The following is a 19,310-nucleotide window of genomic DNA, read 5'->3' as shown; positions in this document are numbered from 1 at the left end:
GGTCCAAGGGGGCCTGCATTGGAGATAGGCAGCACTCATTGCGCCAGTGCCGGGAGAGAGCAGAAATGCATCAAATCTTAGTAGATTTCGCATATTTCTGTTGTCTTGCGGCGTTGTGTGATTTTTTGATAAATATGCCCCCAGTTATGGGCTTACCAAGACCTTAAAGGGGCTTGCAGCCTGCACATTGCTTTCCATTGGTTGGCTTTTTTTCACTCTCATTGCTTGCTTCTTATTTGATGTCTTTCCTTTTCGTCTTGTGTTTGTCCCTCCCTTGGAGCATAGCCTCTTTGCCATCCCTCTGAATTGGCAGGCTTCTATCTTTCCACTACTCACCACAGGGGAACTACTTTTTTTCTTTTTCCTTTCACCATCTATGGGAGTGCATGTGTTTTTACAGATCTCTTCCTCTACTTCTACCTCCACCAAATATCCGCCCGTACTCTGTGTTGCTGCCTCTCTTGTGTTTGAACCTCTCTCTCTCTCGTGCTTCTCCCACCATCAAATTCTCTGTCTCACGTGCTCCATTTTACTTTCTCGCTCGTCGTGAGCTTCTACCCTGGGCCACCATGTGTTGTATGTACTCCCTCATGTGCTGCTTTTGCCCACCCATCCCCACTGCTCCTCTGTTGCCCACACACCCACCCTCTTTTTCCCCAAAAAAAGTTTATTTTATTTTTTGGTATTCATCTCAAAACGGTAAACAAGAAAATGGGGTCTGTGTCAATTTGAGACATGCATGCGTAATGATGCATGTAAACACATACACCATCATGCGTGTAAGTGCCTACAAAATGGTGCAGCTACTTTATTGTGCCTTTTTAAAGAACTTTTGGCCATGTTGCACATTATCTTGCGGATGATGTACAGCATTGCCAAAAGGCACTGGGAAAGACAAAAGGTTCCAAAGCCAGGACCTATGGTCTTTGTCAATGTTATTAGGAAAGCTGCATAGAGTAATAGGCATGGAGGTGTTGATTCTATTTTAATAGATAATCTTTAAGATAAAAGGCCTACGCAGGCTCAGGAGTGGAGTTGTCCTCAAGAATGTATGAAGAAATGTGTCCCACCATAAATAGAGAGATTCAAACGGCAAATCAACTATGTAGTCAATAAAATAAGCCTTCTTGAGACGAGTAAAACATAAAAATCACAAAGGTTTATTAAAATGTAAAAACCATTACAGAGGGCAAAATAAGATTAGTCTCGAAATAAAAAAACGCATAGCATATCAGATTCAGTGAATTAACATTTAGCTCAGTCAGAAGCAGCAGGAAACGATGCCAAAATAATTTAAGTCAAAAGTATGAAAGAGACTAAGGTAGGTCTGCTCACCAAAAATTGAGGAAAAGCCTCCCGCTCACTTCCAGGAAGGACTCCTTTTTATAATAAAATTCACAGTGAAAATTGTTTTGTCAGCATTAGGTGATCAAGTTGACATGAATTCAATAAATCAAAATACAAAATCAATAAACCATCAGCCTATCTCCATCCCCTAAATGAATATTGATTTAGCACCCATTTGGTCTAATGTCATCGGATGTGACAGTCCACATTTAGTTACATGCAAACTATAACAAACTCATTGAATGGTTGGCCTTCACGGACAGGGCCTTGGATTGTTACAACTTGTAGAACAGCTCCCTCCCAAACTTACCAAGAACAGCATGTCATCACAGCGTCTTAGAGCACATTCTGCTGCTTGCGGTGTCAAAGAGAGCAATGGAAACATGGCTGGGTTAACATTTCAGGGCCTAGTTTAGCCGATATCAAGAAAACACACGTTGTAAGTGTAGTGTTACTGACTACTAGACAAACTTTATTTGTTAATAACTATATCTCCCACAAAGGCAGAAAGTGAATTTATTTTAGATAATAAAAAGAGTGGCAGAGAACTAGACACGAGCGCGGGAATGTGTGCATTTGAACTAAGAGTCACTTTAAATAAACCCCTGGGTCTGTAACTCACCCGTGCTGTGACCACATCTCTGCCTCCTTGACCCTTCTGTCTTTTGTCCTCCTACACATTTCCCTCGTGTTCGTCTGTCTTTGTGTAATTTTAACTTGATTTTACAGATGTCTGATTGTCCCAGCTGCCCTTTCCTCGTGTTTTTTCCCATCCCAATTATGCTCGTGTTATGTTACGATTTTTAAAGGGCAAAAGATGTTATTTTGACATACTTGTATATAAATCCGTTGTATTCTACATTTGTATGTTTTTGGTTTGCCGTTGGGCAGGAGGCTTTTAGGGAAAAGCTTCAGTCAAATCTCAGTAAAAGTGTATTCAACAGTGCCAAGATGTGATGGGTTGGGGGATAATACAAGGTAGACAAGCTGGGACAAGCAGTCGCAGAAATGCCACACGGCTGGGAATGGCATCACTGCCACTTACAATCAGAGGGCTCTGCTGGGATGATTGTATGAGATGTGTTTAGTGATGTAATGAGGCTCCAGGGCAGTCAGCTTCACCACACGCCTATATGCCAAGAGCAGATCTTGATGTGCAACATGTCTCAAAAACATTGACAAAGCCAATAGATCATGTACAGGTGAAACCTATTGGCTTTGCCAATGCCCATTACTGAGGGTGTCCCTGATATTAGTACAAGCATTGCCTGCAGCAAGCTCAAATCCGTGCCATCTTCTGTACATTGTCATACAGAATGTCTTCACGAGTTTAAAACTGCCCACTTTGCAAACATGGGCTATCTAGTTCACTAATGGGGCAACTGCTATTTTGGTGCCTGGCCCTATTTTCAGTGCTATTGCGACCCTCCGCAAGCACCACTGAACATTTAAAAAATAAGGCGGCCTTTTAGACTTCGGATATCTTCATGCCATGCTCGCGGCTATCCCTCGCAGACCAAACTCCTATTTCTATGATCAAATGCACTATGGGGAGACTTGCGGGTTTTTAAGTTCAAGGAACGCACTTCTAACACATCAAGGTGCAATTCCTCTAAGTACCAGCAGCCGCCTGGCTAGTTGTAAACTGCTACAAACACATTTATGATGTAATCCTGTTTCCTTTTTTTTATTGAGTCAGTATTAATCAGATCAAACACCCCTTTGGGAATGCAATGGGTACTTTTAACTTTGTGCTTCATAATTAATACAATCATTACTTGCATCCCAGCCAAAAAGAAAAAAGAAAGTATGAAACCATAAGTGTGCAGCTGGGAGTAAAAGAGAAGTAAGAAAACCTGAAAGGGGGGAAATAGACCAAGAGGCTTGCAGCTCCAGAAATTGAGTCAGCCAATATTGAGTCATTCCTAAATAAGCATAAAGACATTCCATTGCCACAGAGAAAAACCCCAACATTACAAACTTTATTAGCTTCCAATTAAACTGTGCTCTTCCCATATTCTCCCGAGCACCTCTTACCTTGGCCAAAGGCGGTTCTGAATTGTGTATTTGCTGAATTGTTGACCACTATTTGGTAGCCCGCGGGGGAATGGCGAGACCAAGATCTAGCTATTCAGAGCCTGGCAGATACTATAAGTAGCGACAGCAGCCTTCTTAACCCAATGTCAAACTCCAGTCTGCATCCAAGCATTATTTCCATAGGGGTGAATTGAAGTTCATATCCCAAACCTACCTATGCTATCCGGCACACTTCTTCCCAGAATGCCTTCAAAACGGGGCATGCATATAGCATGTGTAAGGTATCTGCTGCTTGACATCTGCACCTGGGCAGCTAGTTTTGTCAGGATGTGAGTTTGCACTCCACCTCATAAGTTTATCTGGTGTATACTAGAACATGCAGCCTTAAATTGCTGCAGCTTTAACTTCACAGAGTGCACAGGGCCCTCAACTGCCTCTAAAGCCCTGCATATGTCTGGTGGTAACACCTCCTGAGACAGCACTCTGCTCCTTTTAGATGCCCAGCCTAGACTATCATCCCTCCTATGCTCGCAAAGTCCTTGATATACAGTGCGAATCAGGCATTTCCGTTTAGCCTTAAGGATGTCAAGTGAAATAGATGGAGTCTCTGTCTCAGTTATTGTCCCCATGTATTAACTTTATGGAGCACATGGCACCGATCTCTCATAGTTACAGTATCCTTGACAAACCTAAACCCTACCCGTTTGTAATAAGTAGGGTCATGTATTCTGTTGAAAAAAAACCTATTCCCAGCACCCAATGCCAAATAATAACTGAATGCAGATAAAGCTGGTTCCGCTGGAGCAAGCAGAGCAGCAAATGACCGTCAAAAGATGCCCAAAATTACAGCTTAAAATCTGGGAATGGCACCCTTCTCCTGTCGGTACGATAGAATGCCTCGCTTGCCTATATCCCCAAATAAAACTGTTTGAAGCCCCTTCTAACTTCTTTAAAAAAACATGTTTGGCACCCTTAATGGTATATATAGCCTGGAAAATATACCAATGTTTAGGGAGGATATTCATTTTTACGACATCACAGAGACCTATAATGCTTATTGGAAGCTTATTGCAAAACCGCAATTTTTTAATCACAGTCTTCAACAGGGGCTCATAGGTCAATTTAAAAATATTGCCTATCTTGTCACTTAATTTAACTCCCAAATAAGTAGCTGTATTTACTACCCCAGTATTGATTTAGCTGACTCATAGTTCAGAAATAGCTGAATTTTGGCTATATGCAGTTAATAACCAGAAACTGACCTAATTTTCCCTGCCTCCTCCACTATACAGTTCATAGCCTTTCCTGGTTCATCAGAGTATATTGATATATCTTCCGCGTATGCACTGCTCTTTAATTAACATTCACCGGATACCATAGGCCTGATCCCAACATTCCTCTGTAAGGCCAACAGATAAGGCTCTAAATACAGTGCAAATAGCAGAGGAGGGAGCGGGCAGCCCTGCTGTGTGCCTCACTCTATCTTAAAAGGTGATGAAGGTATGCCCGCATATATCAGTTTAGCAGAAGGGGACTTGTACAAAACCTGTACCCATTTGAAAATTGTTTGCCAAGCCCAAAGGCCTCCATCTTCTTCCATAAAAATTCCCAGGTAACTCGATCAAAAGCCTTCTCAGGATTCAATATAATCATAGCTAATTTTGTGCCCCTTCTGTCTGCTACAGCAATTGCAGTGTTTCTATGGCTTGTGGTCTCCCTGCCTGTCTTGCTTTCTTTCCAGAACGACTGAGGAAGACTTCAAAATTCCAGGACACAATGTTATCACCCTTCAAAATAGGACTCTACACGATTTAGAGTACCAAAATACAACATAAATAAAGCTCAATACTCAATTGCACATTACATTAGAATAGTTATTGCTGCAAGTCCCCATATATGAAATGGCAATAAGGCACAAGTAAAATAAATACATATAATGAATGTATATAAACAAAAATAAATGCAAAGAAAGATAGCTGCATGTACACAAAAAAGAGTCATTAGAGCTTGGAATACTTCACTGGCTGTCTGTTTAGCTTCATCATCCTTGCCAGCATGACTGGGGAACTCGTTGGCAGTCTGAGGCAGGAAGAGTCTCAACCGGACACAATAGCCCTGGGCAGTGCGTCCACTCCCAGGAGAGTTCCTGTCAAAGCGCCAAGAGATCTCCGTCTTTATATTCTTTACTAACACGGAGAGAGACTTCTAGAAGATCCCCCTCCCTTCATCTGCACTCTACGGTCTGGCTACACTCTCTGCATTGAGGTCACTCAACGAAGCTGACCAGACTCTGATGAGAGCTGAGGAAGATCACCGAACACCGTGACCATGTGCAGCCTAGTCGGGAAAGCGGTGTCCACCCTCTAAAATTTCCCTTCCCCTCCCAGTGTTTGGAGAATCCTCGTATGCGGAGACGTACCTGCTCCAGCTACGCTCCTCCTGGAGAGTGGTGGGGCAACGCGTAGTTCCGTTGGCCTCCTGGCTTTTCTTTGTCCTCCAGGGCCTTCGGTGTGGCTCCCTGGCTTTCAGCTACCCGACGTCTTGTCCGGTCTTCAGGCGTGGTCTCCGTTTCCTCGCATTCTCCTGCTGGCTCTTCTTCACCTCCCTCTCGACGTGCGTCCTCTTCCGCTTTCTTTACGGCGTCCTCATCTGATAGGGTGCTAGAGGATGACGTCGCTCCACCGAACTCCTCCTCCCAGACTCTCCACGTTGGGTTAAAGGGACTACCTGCAGCCTGTACACAGAGCATCAGGACGTCAGAGTTGTAATATAACGGGGAGCGTGTTGTCAGCAGTTCCTGTCCCTCACGGGTCTCCCGACAGAAACAGAAACAATTCTGATGGCCGATTAGCCAGAAACCGGTCCCAGGATGCTTGTTTCCGGTCCAGCGAAGACATGGCTTGGCAGTTCAGGCTGGACTGTTCCCATGAGGCACAGGGTCAGACTGATTTGCATATGGCCATGTCTGAACTGGGGTGGTGGAGTGAGCTAAAGAATGATGATGGATTAAACCCAGATCAGTTGACTGGGGGTGAGTGTTTGATTTGCTCAAACGCTCCGTCCATCATCCCCTTTGGTATCGCTTTGTTCGCCCTAAGTTGGCAGGGTATGCCCAGACGTGGGTCCCTTGCTCACTTTGCCACTGGATGCAAGCTAGCCTGGCTGATGACGGCTGATTAGCCAGAAACCTGGATCTGAGGGTGAGTCCCAAAATTCCAAGAATCACAAAAAGAAACCTTGTTGCTACTTTTGTATGGTGAAGACCCATTGGACAAGGCTTGCGGATTGTCCAAAGACCAAGGAAGCTCCTACTACCACTGCCCCGAAGGCACCTGCTCCACCTAGCACAAGTACAAGGGATAGTACAGCAACCAAGGGATTAGTGGGGTAACCTTGGGTTCTGAGATGGGTTCTGGCTTAGTCAGGACTCCAGCTCAGGCTGTTTTAGTCTGTAATGGTGGAATAGACCTTGCCACATTACTAGTGACTCCCACTAACTTGGGCAAGTGCAGACAACAGACTTTGATAAATGGAAAAGGAGCAATTACTTACAGAGACACAGGGGCCAGTCTCACTGTGGTGAGAGAGAAACTTGAGTCCCCTGACCAGATCATACTTGGACAAATATACCAAGTCACCAACACTAGCAATGTCAGGACTGACCATTCCTTGACAGTTGTGAACCTCAGCTGTGGAGGGGTAACTGGACCTAAAACGGCGGTGGTATCTCCAGACCTACCTGTAGATTGTTTGTTGGGCAATGATCTAGAAACTTCAGCTTTGGCTGAAGTGGATTTCAGGATTCATGCAAAGATGATGGGCATCTCTGCTAGTGTGTTTGTTGTCACCAGGGCTCAGGCCAAACAGCTCAGCACTGACAAGGCACTGGATCCTGGAAAATGGACCAGGTGCTTCCCAAAAGAAGGAGCAGGAAGGGTAAGGAATTGCCCTCCTCACAAACTCCTAGTGAAGATCAACCTCCTGAGGGAGATGATCTCAGCCCCCGAGAAGGAACTGTCCCAGAGGAACTTGGGCCTGCCCAGGCAGGCTTCTTAGGGGCATGGGGCCCTTCCAGGGCAGACTTGAGTTTGAAGCAGCAGACCTGTCTCTCTCTTGAACCCCTCAGACAACAAGCTGCTGCTGAGGAAGCAGGGAATATCAGTGAGTCCCATAGGATCTATTGGGAAGATGAGCTTCTGTATTCTGAAGATAGAGACCACAAGCCTGGTGCTAGCAGGAGGTTGCTAATACTCCAGAAGTTCAGAGGTTTCCGCCTCTCCCGGGCACATAATATTCCTATTGCAGGACAGGTAGGGCAAAGCAAGACTTGGGACAGGCGTGTCCCTCACTTTCACTGGCCCCATATGTCTGAAGATACAAAGGAGTTTTGTTGCTCCTGTGCCAATTGCCACACCAGTGGTACGTCAGTTGGCACCACACAGCCCCTTCCAGTGGTTAGGGTCTCCTTTGAAAGGGTAGAGATTGATATTGTTGGTCCTTGAACCCTCCAACTGCATCTGAGCACAGTTATACAGTTGTGAAGGTGGGCCATGCCACTAGATACCCAGAAGCCATTCCCCTTAGATCTACTATAGCTTCTGTAGTGGCCAGGGCCCTCATGGGAATCTTTTGCAGAGGGGGCTTCCCTAAGGAGGTTTTAACCGACAGAGGTACAAACTTCATGTCTAGTTATATCACTGCCATGTGGAAAGAGTGTGGACTAAACTACAAGTTTACCACACCCTTTCATCCACAGTGCCATGAGCTTTTTGAAAGGTTCAACAAGACCCTCAAGGGTATGATCATGGGACTTCCAGAAAAGCTTAGGTGAAAATTGGATGTTTTACTATCCTGCCTTCTCTTTGCCTACCAAGAGGTTGCTCAGAAGGGGGTTGGCTACAGCCCATTTGAGCTTCTGTTTGGACATCCAGTTAGGGGTCCATTGTGTCTAGTAAAGGAAGGTTGGGAGCAACTTCTCAAGCCTCCTAAACAGGACATTGTGGACTATCAGCCTGATTCATGAAGCGAAATAGCGCCCGCAATCGCTGCGAAAATGCAATTGCGGGTGCAAAATACTGAATTGGCATTCAAGAACAAAATAGCGAATTCGCAAACACAGAATAGCGATTATAATAGCGATTACGCTATAATAGTCGCAGATTCCCGGTAGTCGAGCATTAGCGATACGGAAATAGCGACCAACCACGGAATCTGCGAAAAGAATAGCGAAACGCAATATATTCTCTATCGGCATTCATGAAAAATATACAATAGCGAAAAACCCCAAAATCGCACTTTTGCGCGGCGCAAATTAAGGACAACTCAAAGCAGGTGGTAACCATAAAAGCCATGATTAAGTAAAATTTGAAAAACAGTTGGCCAATCACAAACAGGTCCAGGCCTGACCAATCACACATAAGGACATTCAGCAGCAGCATTAGGCATTCCACAATGCCAGGAATGTACATGGTGGTGAGGCGGCGAAGGCTACAGCGAGCAGCACGGAGGAGACGCATGAGGCAGGAAAGGATTTACCGGCAGCGGGTCACCTTGCTGGGCCAAACCAGAGAACAGATATATGCTAAATACAGGCTGAATGGGGAAATGATCATCTGGCTGATACATGAACTTGACCCCCTCATGCAGCACCCAACAAGGCGAAACAATTCGGTGCCTACACATGTGCAGGTATTGTGCAGCCTTCACCTCCTGGCCTCCGGCAGTTTCCAGGGCATAGTAGCGGCTGCTGGGGGGATATCCCAGCCCACCATGTCACGCTGCCTCCACACTTTCGTTGACGCCATGCTCACCCAGCTCCACCGCCACATCACATTTCCCACGAGCCAACAGGAATTGGACCTGACAAAACTACAATTTTACAATGTAGCCCATTTTCCCCATGTCCTCGGCTGCATAGACTGTACCCACGTCGCCATCTGCCCACCAGCTGCCACGGAGTATATGTACCGCAACAGGAAGTCCTACCACCCCCTCAACATACAGATGGTCTGCAATGCCAAGACCATCATCACTGACATTGTCGCCCAGTACCCAGGGAGTACCCATGACTCCTTTATCTTCAGGCACAGCGGACTCCACACACGACTGCTCAGGGGAGAGTTTGGGGAAGGACACCTACTTGGTAAGTACACTTTGTCGACAATGTCACATTGCAATGAAGTCACTGCGCTGCACAGGCAATCAACATCTGCTCCTCTCATTCAGGTGACAGTGGCTACGCCCTACGGGAATACCTCCTGACCCCTTACCTCAAGCCTGCCACATCTCAGCAACGGCGCTACAATGTTGCGCACATCCGGACAAGGAACTGTATAGAAAGGACATTTGGGCTGCTCAAGAGCAGGTTCCGTATACTGCACAAGACAGGTGGGGCCATGTATTACAGTCCTGCTGCGTGCTGCCGCATTGTGGCTGTCTGTGCAATGCTTCATAACATTGCAACCAAGCGCCGGATACCTGTTGAGATCTCAGGCAGTGAATCAGAAGGGGACGACCGGCCACCAGCACATGCGCACCATGCACGCGGGGAGAACCCAGCTGAAGGCCACAGACGTCGCAACCACATCACAGAGAACAATTTCTAGCCCACCCTCTTCCCCCACCCCACATATCACAATTGCATGCAAAATGTAATGATTACACAAGGCTAATGTGTGCTGCAAAATAAATATATTTGTTTCATTCACAAAAAAAAGGTAATCAGTACAACTATTTACAACTAACAGTATTCCTTCATACTGCAGTGTGAAAGTACATGGCAGGCTTATAGTCAGCCTGTGCCAGTGTTTTTCTGACAGAGTCAATTGCGCCTCCTGCGCGTTATGCCCAAGCGCCTCTGAGGCTCATCCTCTTCCGGGGCACCTGTACCTGGCGTTGCCCTGGTGCTGCGCCTAAGTGGCGGGACTAGTGTGGCAGATTGGCTGCTGACGCTGGAAGCCCCCTCACTGCCATCGTCACCCCCTACAGTGGCAGGTAGAGCAGGAGGGTGTAGTGCCGTTACCGCCGTGGTTAGGTGCTCCAGGACCCTGGTGATGTCCTCACAGCACTGTACTAGTTGGTGCTGCTGTGTGAGTGACCGCCGCGACAACTGTGAGGTGGCATTTGCAGCCACATAATTAGACCTGCTGTAGGAGGCCAGCCGGCTCATGAGCTGGTGGTTGCGCCGGCTTGCTGCACTGCGCTGCTTGATCATCGCAGCAGTGTTTGCCTCCATGGCTGCAGTCATGCGGCCCATGGCCGCCGTCATGCGGTCCATGCGGTCTCCCACTCCGGCCACATTGCGCCCAATTTTGTGCAGCTGGAGCTGAATGGCACCTTGCTGCTGTGACTGGCGCTGATGGATCCTCAGCATGCGTCTTTCTACGCTCAAACAGGCATGGCGCTGTCCATTGCCCCTCCTGCTGATTGGAGCTGTGGTGTGATGGCGAGAACTCCCACGCCTGCTCTGCTGGCCTGTCACAGTGGCTGGCCGCTGTGTTGGCGCTGTCGCAGGCCCAGATGTCGTAGCACCAGCTGCAGGTGGTGTCACAGCAGGCGTTGCTGGTGCGGCAGGGACTGGAGGCACATTAGTGGGGTGCCTGGCTCTGGCTGCGGGTGGAACGGCAGATGCAGAGGCCACAACGGTGGGGGGCCTGGCTTTGGCTGCGGGTGGGACGGCAGATGCAGAGGCCACAACGGTGGGGGGCCTGGCTTTGGCTGCGGCTGGAACGGCAGATGCAGGGGCCACAACGGTGGGGGGCCTGGCTGCGGCTGCGGCTGGAACGGCAGATGCAGGGGCCACAACGGTGGGGGGCCTGGCCTTGGCTGCGGGTGGAACGGCAGATGCAGGGGCCACAACGGTGGGGGGCCTGGCATTGGCTGCGGGTGGAACGGCAGATGCAGGGGCCACAACGGTGGGGGGCCTGGCTGCTGGTGTTGTTGCAGCGGCAGGGGCTGGTGCCTGGGTTTCCGGTTGAAAATCCTCCTCCTGGGCCTCCTCATCTATCTGCAGCCTCTCACTGTCACTGCTTTCTGCGCCACCTGTGAGGGTAAGTGGATACTCATTAGTTGCATGTGACTGTCAGACGTGCTGATGTTACATGCATGCTGGGTGACATTCCCTGGATGGCTGTGGATTTGCGTACTTTGGAACCTGTCTGGCTACATTGTGGTACTACTACATTGTGGACATACTACATCTCCCACAATGCTTCAGGGCATTTCCTGATGCGCAACAAAGGCATGACTAAGGGCCATTATGTGAGCCTATTTGGTCAGGGACGGTCATAGGGGACAGGGTCGCAGTCGCATGCCACTTACCTTGGGTGTCTTGGCTGGAGGAGTCCAGAAGTGTGACGCCAACGCACGCCTCCCTCTCAAGGGTGTTCTCCACCTGGTCCTCCAAGGGTGTGTTGGGAGGGACTGTAGGTCCGCCACCTCCAGTGCCCGATGCCTCTCCAAGGCGCTCCGCCACCCTCTCCTTGGCACGACCTCGGAGGTCATACCATCGCTTCTTGAGCTCCTCCAATGACCTATCGGCCACACCCACGGAGTTCACACTGGAGGCTATTCTCAGCCAGATCCTCCTTTTGTCTTGCTCTGGGACCTTCCTGGAGTTGATCCCAAAGAGTCTGTCGTGGTTGGCCACCACCCCTTCTATCAGATTCTCGAGCTCCTGCTCTGAGAACTTCAGCTTCCTCTTACGCCCTGCGCTGTTGCTGGGGCCAGGAACAGGTTCCTCAGACATGGCAGCAGTTTGGTAGTAATTTCGCTATCACAAGATTAGCTGCTGCTTTCCGACTTGCTCCCTCGAGGTTTGCCTCACTGTGGTGTTTGGGGGTGGGAACTGCCTGCTTCCTGGTTGTGATGTCATCACTGTGCTCGAAAAGCGACTTCCCGTTTTCCCGATCGCGCGAGATTGCGACTCGCATTCCCGATCGCACGAGATTGCGACTCGCATTCCAGATCGCACGAGATTGCGACTCGCATTCCCGATCGCACGAGATTGCGACTCGCATTCCCGACGCAGGTAGCCGGAAATAGCGATTATTCTGCGATTATAGTTAGTCGCTAACGGATTTAGCGCCCGCGTGCGAGTCGCTTTTTTTTCCCCGTAATGTACATGAATTCTGATTTGCGAGTTCTCAATAGCGATTCGCATTTTATCGCTATTTGAGACTCGCAAATGCCGTTTTTCATGAATCAGGCTGTAAGTCCTTGGCCTGCGTTCACGTATGGCTGAGCAAACGAAGAAGGCCAGCAAAAACCTTGAGGCCAGCCAAGAACTTCAAAAAGCTTGGCATGATCACTGACCAACAGCAAACTGATTGTAGGCACGTTCTCAATCAGTATAGACACATGTTCTCCCTGACACCCAGTCAAACCACCTGGTGTATCCATGAAGTGGACACAGGTGAATCTACAGACAGACTGACCATGCAAGGAATTGCATCAGGACAGAGGTCCAAAAGAAGCTGGAATTGGGGGTCATTGAGCCTTCAGACATCCCCTGAGCTAGTCCAGTAGTCCTTGTGCCAAAACCTCACACCAAGGGTGGACAAGAGAGATGAGGTTTTGTGTGGACTACAGAGGTCTCAATGCAGTCACTAGGACAAATGCCCATCCAATTCCAAGGGCAAATGAACTCATAGATACTTTGGCCTCAGTCAAGTTTCCGGGTACATTTGACCTGACTGCTGGCTACTGGCAAATCAGACTAGCTGAAGCTGCCAAGCCAAAAACAGCATTTTCAACCCCTAGTGGGCATTATTGTAATGACCTTTGGTCTGACAAATACACTTGCCGCATTTCAGAGGCTGGTGAACAAAGTTCTCACAGACCTGGAAAACTATAGTGCAGTATATATAGGTGATATTGCTGTCTTTAGCACCACCGGGGAGGATCACCTGGTCCACCTCAGAAATGTTCTAGAGGCCCTGAAAAAATCAGGCCTCACTATCAAGGCCACTAAGTGCCAGATAGGACAGAGTAAGGTTGGATACTTAGGCCACCTGGTAGGCAGAGGCCAGGTTCAACCTTTGGAGAGCAAAATCCAGAACATTGTGGACTAGGTTGCTCCCACTACCCAGACTCGGGTCAGAGCTTTCTTGGATCTGACTGGGTACTACAGAAGTTTTTTAAAGGGATATGGATCCATTGTGACTCCCCTGAATAATCGTACATCTAAGAAAATACCCAAGAAAGTTCAGGGGAAAGTAAGTTGTCAAAAGGCATATGATGACCTGAAGCAGGCCATGTGCACTGCCCCCATCCTGCAAAGTCCTGACTACTCCAAAACTTTCAATGTCCAGACTGATGCATCTGAGATAAGGGTAGGGACAGTGTTGTCACAACTTAATGCAGAGGACCAGAATCAACCAGTAGCTTTTATCAACAGAAGGTTGACCCCCAGGGAGAAATATTGGTCAGCCATTGAGAGGGACGCCTTTGCTGTGGTCACCTTGAAGAAGCTGAGGGCATACCTGTTTGGCACTCACTTTATTTTTCAGACAGTCCACAAGTCCCTCTTATGCCTTTTGAGGTGGTCCATTATCCTACAGGGGATGGACTATACAGTGGAACATAGACCTGGGAGTAACCATGCCAATGCAGATGGACTCTCCAGATATTTCCACTTAAAAAACGAAGCCTCAACTGGGCAAGGGTAGTCTCATCTCCTTACGTTTGAGGGGGTTGTGTAGGATCTGCTTGTATGCTTACCCACACTTTTTACCTGGTGCTATGCTTTTTCTCACTAGTCTGACTGGGATCCTGCTAATCAGGACCCCAATGCTTTCTCCCCTAAATTGGTATGATAAGTACTTAGGTACATCCCAGATTGGACACTGGTGTACCCTTATCAGTTCCTAGTATATGGTACTGAGGTACACAGGGCATAGGTACACCAGGGGTCCCCCATTGGCTGAAGCCTGTATAATGCCACCATGAGGGACCTTTCCCAGGCCTGCCATTCCAGCCTATGTAAGCTGGTGCTAGCACCACTTACAAAAGATATAGGGTTCCTGATATCTACGGTCACTGCACTTAAAACCTATAATTCACCCCTAAAGCAGGCCTTTCAATCCTGAAGGCAGGGTGCTCGGTTCTAGGTGTGAGGGTGCCCATGCATGAGCAGGACACCCCTACAACCTTTGGAGTCCATTCTCCCGGGTTGTAAGTGCATCAGCTATTACGATACATAGAGTGGCCATGCTTTATTATGCGATGACCATCTCTAAACTGGCTGTAACAAACCCCATCATGTTTGGTATCAAACATGTTGGAATCATACCCCCACACCGTAAGTGTGGGAGTTATGATTCAATGCACTGTAAAGCTCCTCCGGAACCAGTCTTCTTGACCCGGACAGCACAACATGGCTTCTGCCTAACAGAGACATGATTCTGCCCTCCTGCTGCTGAGCCAAGCTCGAGCAGGGGAAGGCAGAACAATAGGTATCCTGTCACAGGGAGGTGTGACCATTTCCCAGACAGGGTTTAGTGTATTGGGGTGGAAGCGCTTGCCAGTCTGCTTGAGGGGCACTTTTGGTGCCCTCCTTGCATAGTCCAGTTCAAACCAGATCAGGGAGCCGTTGGCTACTGCTCTGGCGCAAAACTGGACAAAGGACATGTGAGTATCTTCCGAACTGTCTGACCCCTCCCCTGGGAGGGACCCCTGAATTGTCCCAACCCTTTCCTTAGGGTACTTAAGGGCTTACCTGAGAGTAGGTTCCTAAATTCATCATGAGACAAGATTAATTTCAAAATACCACTTCTACTTCAACCGTCTGGGTACTCTAGAATTCGCTGGACTTTGCTCTGGGCATCAAGGCTGCAACTGGTAAGACTCCTGCTGCTTCTGATCTCATTGCCCTGCTCATCTGCTGCAACGTCCATGCCTGCGCTTTGTACAGGAACCTTCCAACTTCTGCGGGCATCCAAGACACCTGAAGGAATTTCCCTTGAAGTGAAGGAGTCACTTCCCTGCATCTGCAGGCACCGCAGCTAAGCTGACTGGTCTGCTGACCCTGGGCTCCCACAGACTCTGCAAGACTCAGCAATCCAAGTGGTGGTTCTTCACATCCCTCAAAGCCTGCCCTGTCCTCTCGCCAAGCTTGAGGCCAGTATCCCTCTTCAGAGCAGCAGGAACCAAACCTCTGTGCACCGCATTGACTCACTGTTGCAAAGGCTTGTTGACTTCCTTCCATGAAGACCTCCGGGCTCTAAGCCCCACCTCAAGAATCTCCTGTGACCAAGATCTTTGTCCTCACAGCGTCACGTGCACCATGGGACTCCATCTTTGGTGAGCTGCTCGAGGTCCTCTCGCGACTCCACTGCCTCCGGCCTGTGGGTCCTAAGGAGGGTTCTCTTTAATTTCTGTGAGCCCTCCTGATTGCTCGGGCCTGCCCTGACTGGCCTGCTTGTGGTGAGTCCCCTGGACTTTGCTGGTCCCAACACTGTACATTCTTTGCTTTCCAAGTTGTTTGCAGTGGCAAAGGCTTGTTGGTGCTCTCGACGGACAACGACCCCTCAACTCTCAACATCTGAAGTGGGGCAGCTCGTGAATGACTCCTGGTCTTCCACAGCATTGCATTGTCCTCACAGCTGCAGCTCCAAGGTCACTGTCAACTCTCCTGCAACACCGGACTTCGGTGGGCATTTGTCTTCCAGGCCTTGTCACTTCCAAGTGGCCTAGACTTTGTCCTCTCTGCTTACAGGTACTTCTCAACTTGAATCCATCGTTGAGTTCCACCGGACACTTTCACCTTCCCCAGCAGTGGCATCTTCCAGAAGTCCTCCATTGAGTTCAATTGTGGTTTCCGACGCCACTTCACACCTATGCACCCGGCTTCCCTGGTGTAAGTATCCTGGTCCTAAGGTATCTACGGGTAAGTTGGCCCGCCAACCTTCTGTCTTCTAAGGGGTTCCTTCAACGTTCACTGGGAAGGGTCCTTCTTCTTTAAAATTGCAGCCGCAACGTACCTGTTGATATATATTTGCCAAAGCAGTTGTGTTCCCACACTGCACATGACCTCCCTGGGGTTCCCAGATACTCACCTTGGGTGGTTCCTTTGGTTCACCAGAAGTTGGACAATCGCCCACCTGCCTTTAGCATCGATACAGTACTCAATTCCTTATACTCCAAACTCTTAACTGCTAATGTAGCTACCCCTCAAATAGAAGTCGTCTTTGATGTGGTCGTCAGTGAATTGTAACCTAATTGTTTATATAGATGTCTATCCTTATAATCCAAGTGCCTCATCTACAATATTTTGACACACGGCAGCGCAGCAAACCTTCCTGCTTCGCTGCCATTTGTCAAAAGAAAAGGACATGATACGGCGCATTTCTGTCATTTTCCCCAGCGCTGGTGCACAATGGGCTGCCATGCGCCAATGCAGGCACCCTTGCGCCATTGTGCGAGGGTGTGAGAAGCTGGCTTGGTGTATGATGCACACTTATGTAAGTGGGCACCCTGCACCAATCCAGACAAACCTTATGATGATTTTAGTGGTCCTACAAAACCTTAGACAGCTCTCCAAGTGATAGCTGAGGAGAACAGCCTTCAGGCTTAGTCCAGAAGGGGTGCAAAGCAGCTTGTTTTACCAGAACATAGTCTTATAGGTATAGATTAAGTGAAAAAGGAACCACACAGTGTATTTATAAAAATAAGCATTTACTATAAGACACTCATTAACACATACAGATATCTCTTAGCCGGAGATATATACAATGCACACAATAAGTTTAAATAGAAACAGGTAAGTAGCACAAAATACTCAGTGGTCACCAGGGGGAGACCAAACCATATACTAAAATAGTGGTGTGCGAACCACAACTCGAGTCAGGACTATACCCACAAGACGTAGAAGTGTTGGGGACCCAAGTAACCACTCAAGGTGAGTATCTAAGAACCCCTCGGACGTCGTGTGCAGTGTGGGAACACAACCGTGTTCTCAATACAAATCAACGGGTACGTCGCGGTTGCAATTTTAAAGAAGAAGGACCCTTCCCAGTGGACCCTGAAGAAACCCCCTGAATACAGTAGGTTGGAGGGCCAACACGCCCATGGATTCCCTAGGAACCAGGATACCTACACCAGGGAAGCCGGGTGCATAGGTGTGTAGTGGTGTCGGAAACCGCCGTTGAACTCAATGGAGGGCTTCAATAAGATGCCGCTGATGGGGAAGGTAAAAGTGTCCGGTGGAACCCAGAGGTGGACTCAAGCCGAGAAGTACCTGCAAGCAGAGGGGACGGAGTCTGGGCCACTTGGAAGTGACCAGGAGGCCTGGAAGACAAATGCCCACCAAAGTTGAGTGTTGCAGGAGAATTAATGGTGGCCTTGGAGCTGCACCTGTGAGGACCAGGCAATACTGTGGAAGACCAGGAGCCATTCACAAGCTGTTCTATGTTGGATGTCGAGAGTTGAGAGCCTTGGCAACTGCAAGCAATGTGGAAAGCGAAGAACGTGCAGTGCCGGGACCAGCAAGGTCCAGGAGACACATCACAAGCAGGGGTGTCAGGGAAGGCCCAGAGTAATCAGGGGAGCCCACAGAAATCAAAGAAGACCCTCAATAGGAACCACAGGCCAGAGGTACTGGAGTTGCGAGAAGACCTCGAGCAGCTCACCAAAGATGCAGGCCCAAGGTGCAAGTGATGTGGTGAGGACAAAGATTTTTTTCAGATGAGATGCTTGAAGTGGGAGCTACTTGGAGCCCAAAAATCTTGAAGGAAGGAATCCAACAAGTCTTTGCAACGCAAGTCGACGCCAAGCACAGGAGTTCGGTTCCTGCGGCCATGACAAGGGATTCTGGCCTCAAACCTGGTGAGAGGGCAGAGCAGGCATTGAGGGATATGAAGAACCACCACCTATGTTGCTGAGACTTGAGGAGTCTGTGAGAGCCCAGGATAAGCAGATCAGTCAGGTTAGTTGTGGTGCCTGCAGATGCAGGGAAGTGACTCCTTTACTTCAAGGGAGATTCCTTCAGGTGTCTTGGATGCCCACATGCCTTGGTAGGTTCCTGTATGAAGCACAGGCATGGATGTTGCAACAGACAAACAGGGCGACGAGATCAGGACCAGCAGGAGTCTTCCCAGTTGCAGTCTTGATGCCCAGGGCGAAGTACAGCAAAGTCCAGAATGCCCATACGGTCGAAGTAGAAGTGGTGTTTTGAAATGAATCTTGTCCCACGACGAATCTAGGGACCTGCTCTCAGGTAAGCCTTTAAGTACCCTAAGGAAAGGGTTGGGACCATTCAGGGTTCCCTCCCAGGGGAGGAGTTGGACAGTGGGGAGGATACTCCCATGTCCTTTGTCCAGTTTCGCACCAGAGCGGTGGCCAATGGCTCCTTGAGCTGGTTTGAACTGGTCTATGCAAGGAGGGCACCAAATGTGCCCCTCAAGTAGACTGAGTGGCGCTGGCAAGCCCTCCCACCCTTCTGCAATACACTAAACCCTGTCTGGGAGGTGGTCACACCTTCCTGTGGCAGGATACCTATTGTTCTGCATTCCCCGGCTCGAGCTTGGCCCAGCAGCCGGAGGGCAGAATTGTGTCTCTGGTCGGCAGCATCCATGTTGTGCCGTCCGGATCTAGAAGACTGGTACCGGGAGCACTGAGGGCCTCCCGGAGGAGCTTTACAGTGCATGGAATCATACCTCCACCGTCATGGAATCATACCTCCACCGTCATGGAATCATACCTCCCACATATGATTCCAACATGTTTGATACCAAACATCATAGGGTTTGTTACAGCCAGTTTAGAGATGGTCATCGCGTAATCACGCATGGCCACTCTATGTATTATAATGGCTGATGCACTTACAACCCGTGAGAATGGCCTCCGAAGGTTGTAGGGGTGTCCTGCTCATGCATGGGCACCCTCACACCTATTTATTTAGTGTTTTATGTAGGGCCTTTTTAACCAGA

This window comes from Lissotriton helveticus, chromosome 7 (assembly GCF_964261635.1).
Source record: "Lissotriton helveticus chromosome 7, aLisHel1.1, whole genome shotgun sequence".
NCBI classification, from domain to species: Eukaryota; Metazoa; Chordata; class Amphibia; order Caudata; family Salamandridae; genus Lissotriton; species Lissotriton helveticus.
Note: the sequence above shows the minus strand (reverse complement) of the source record.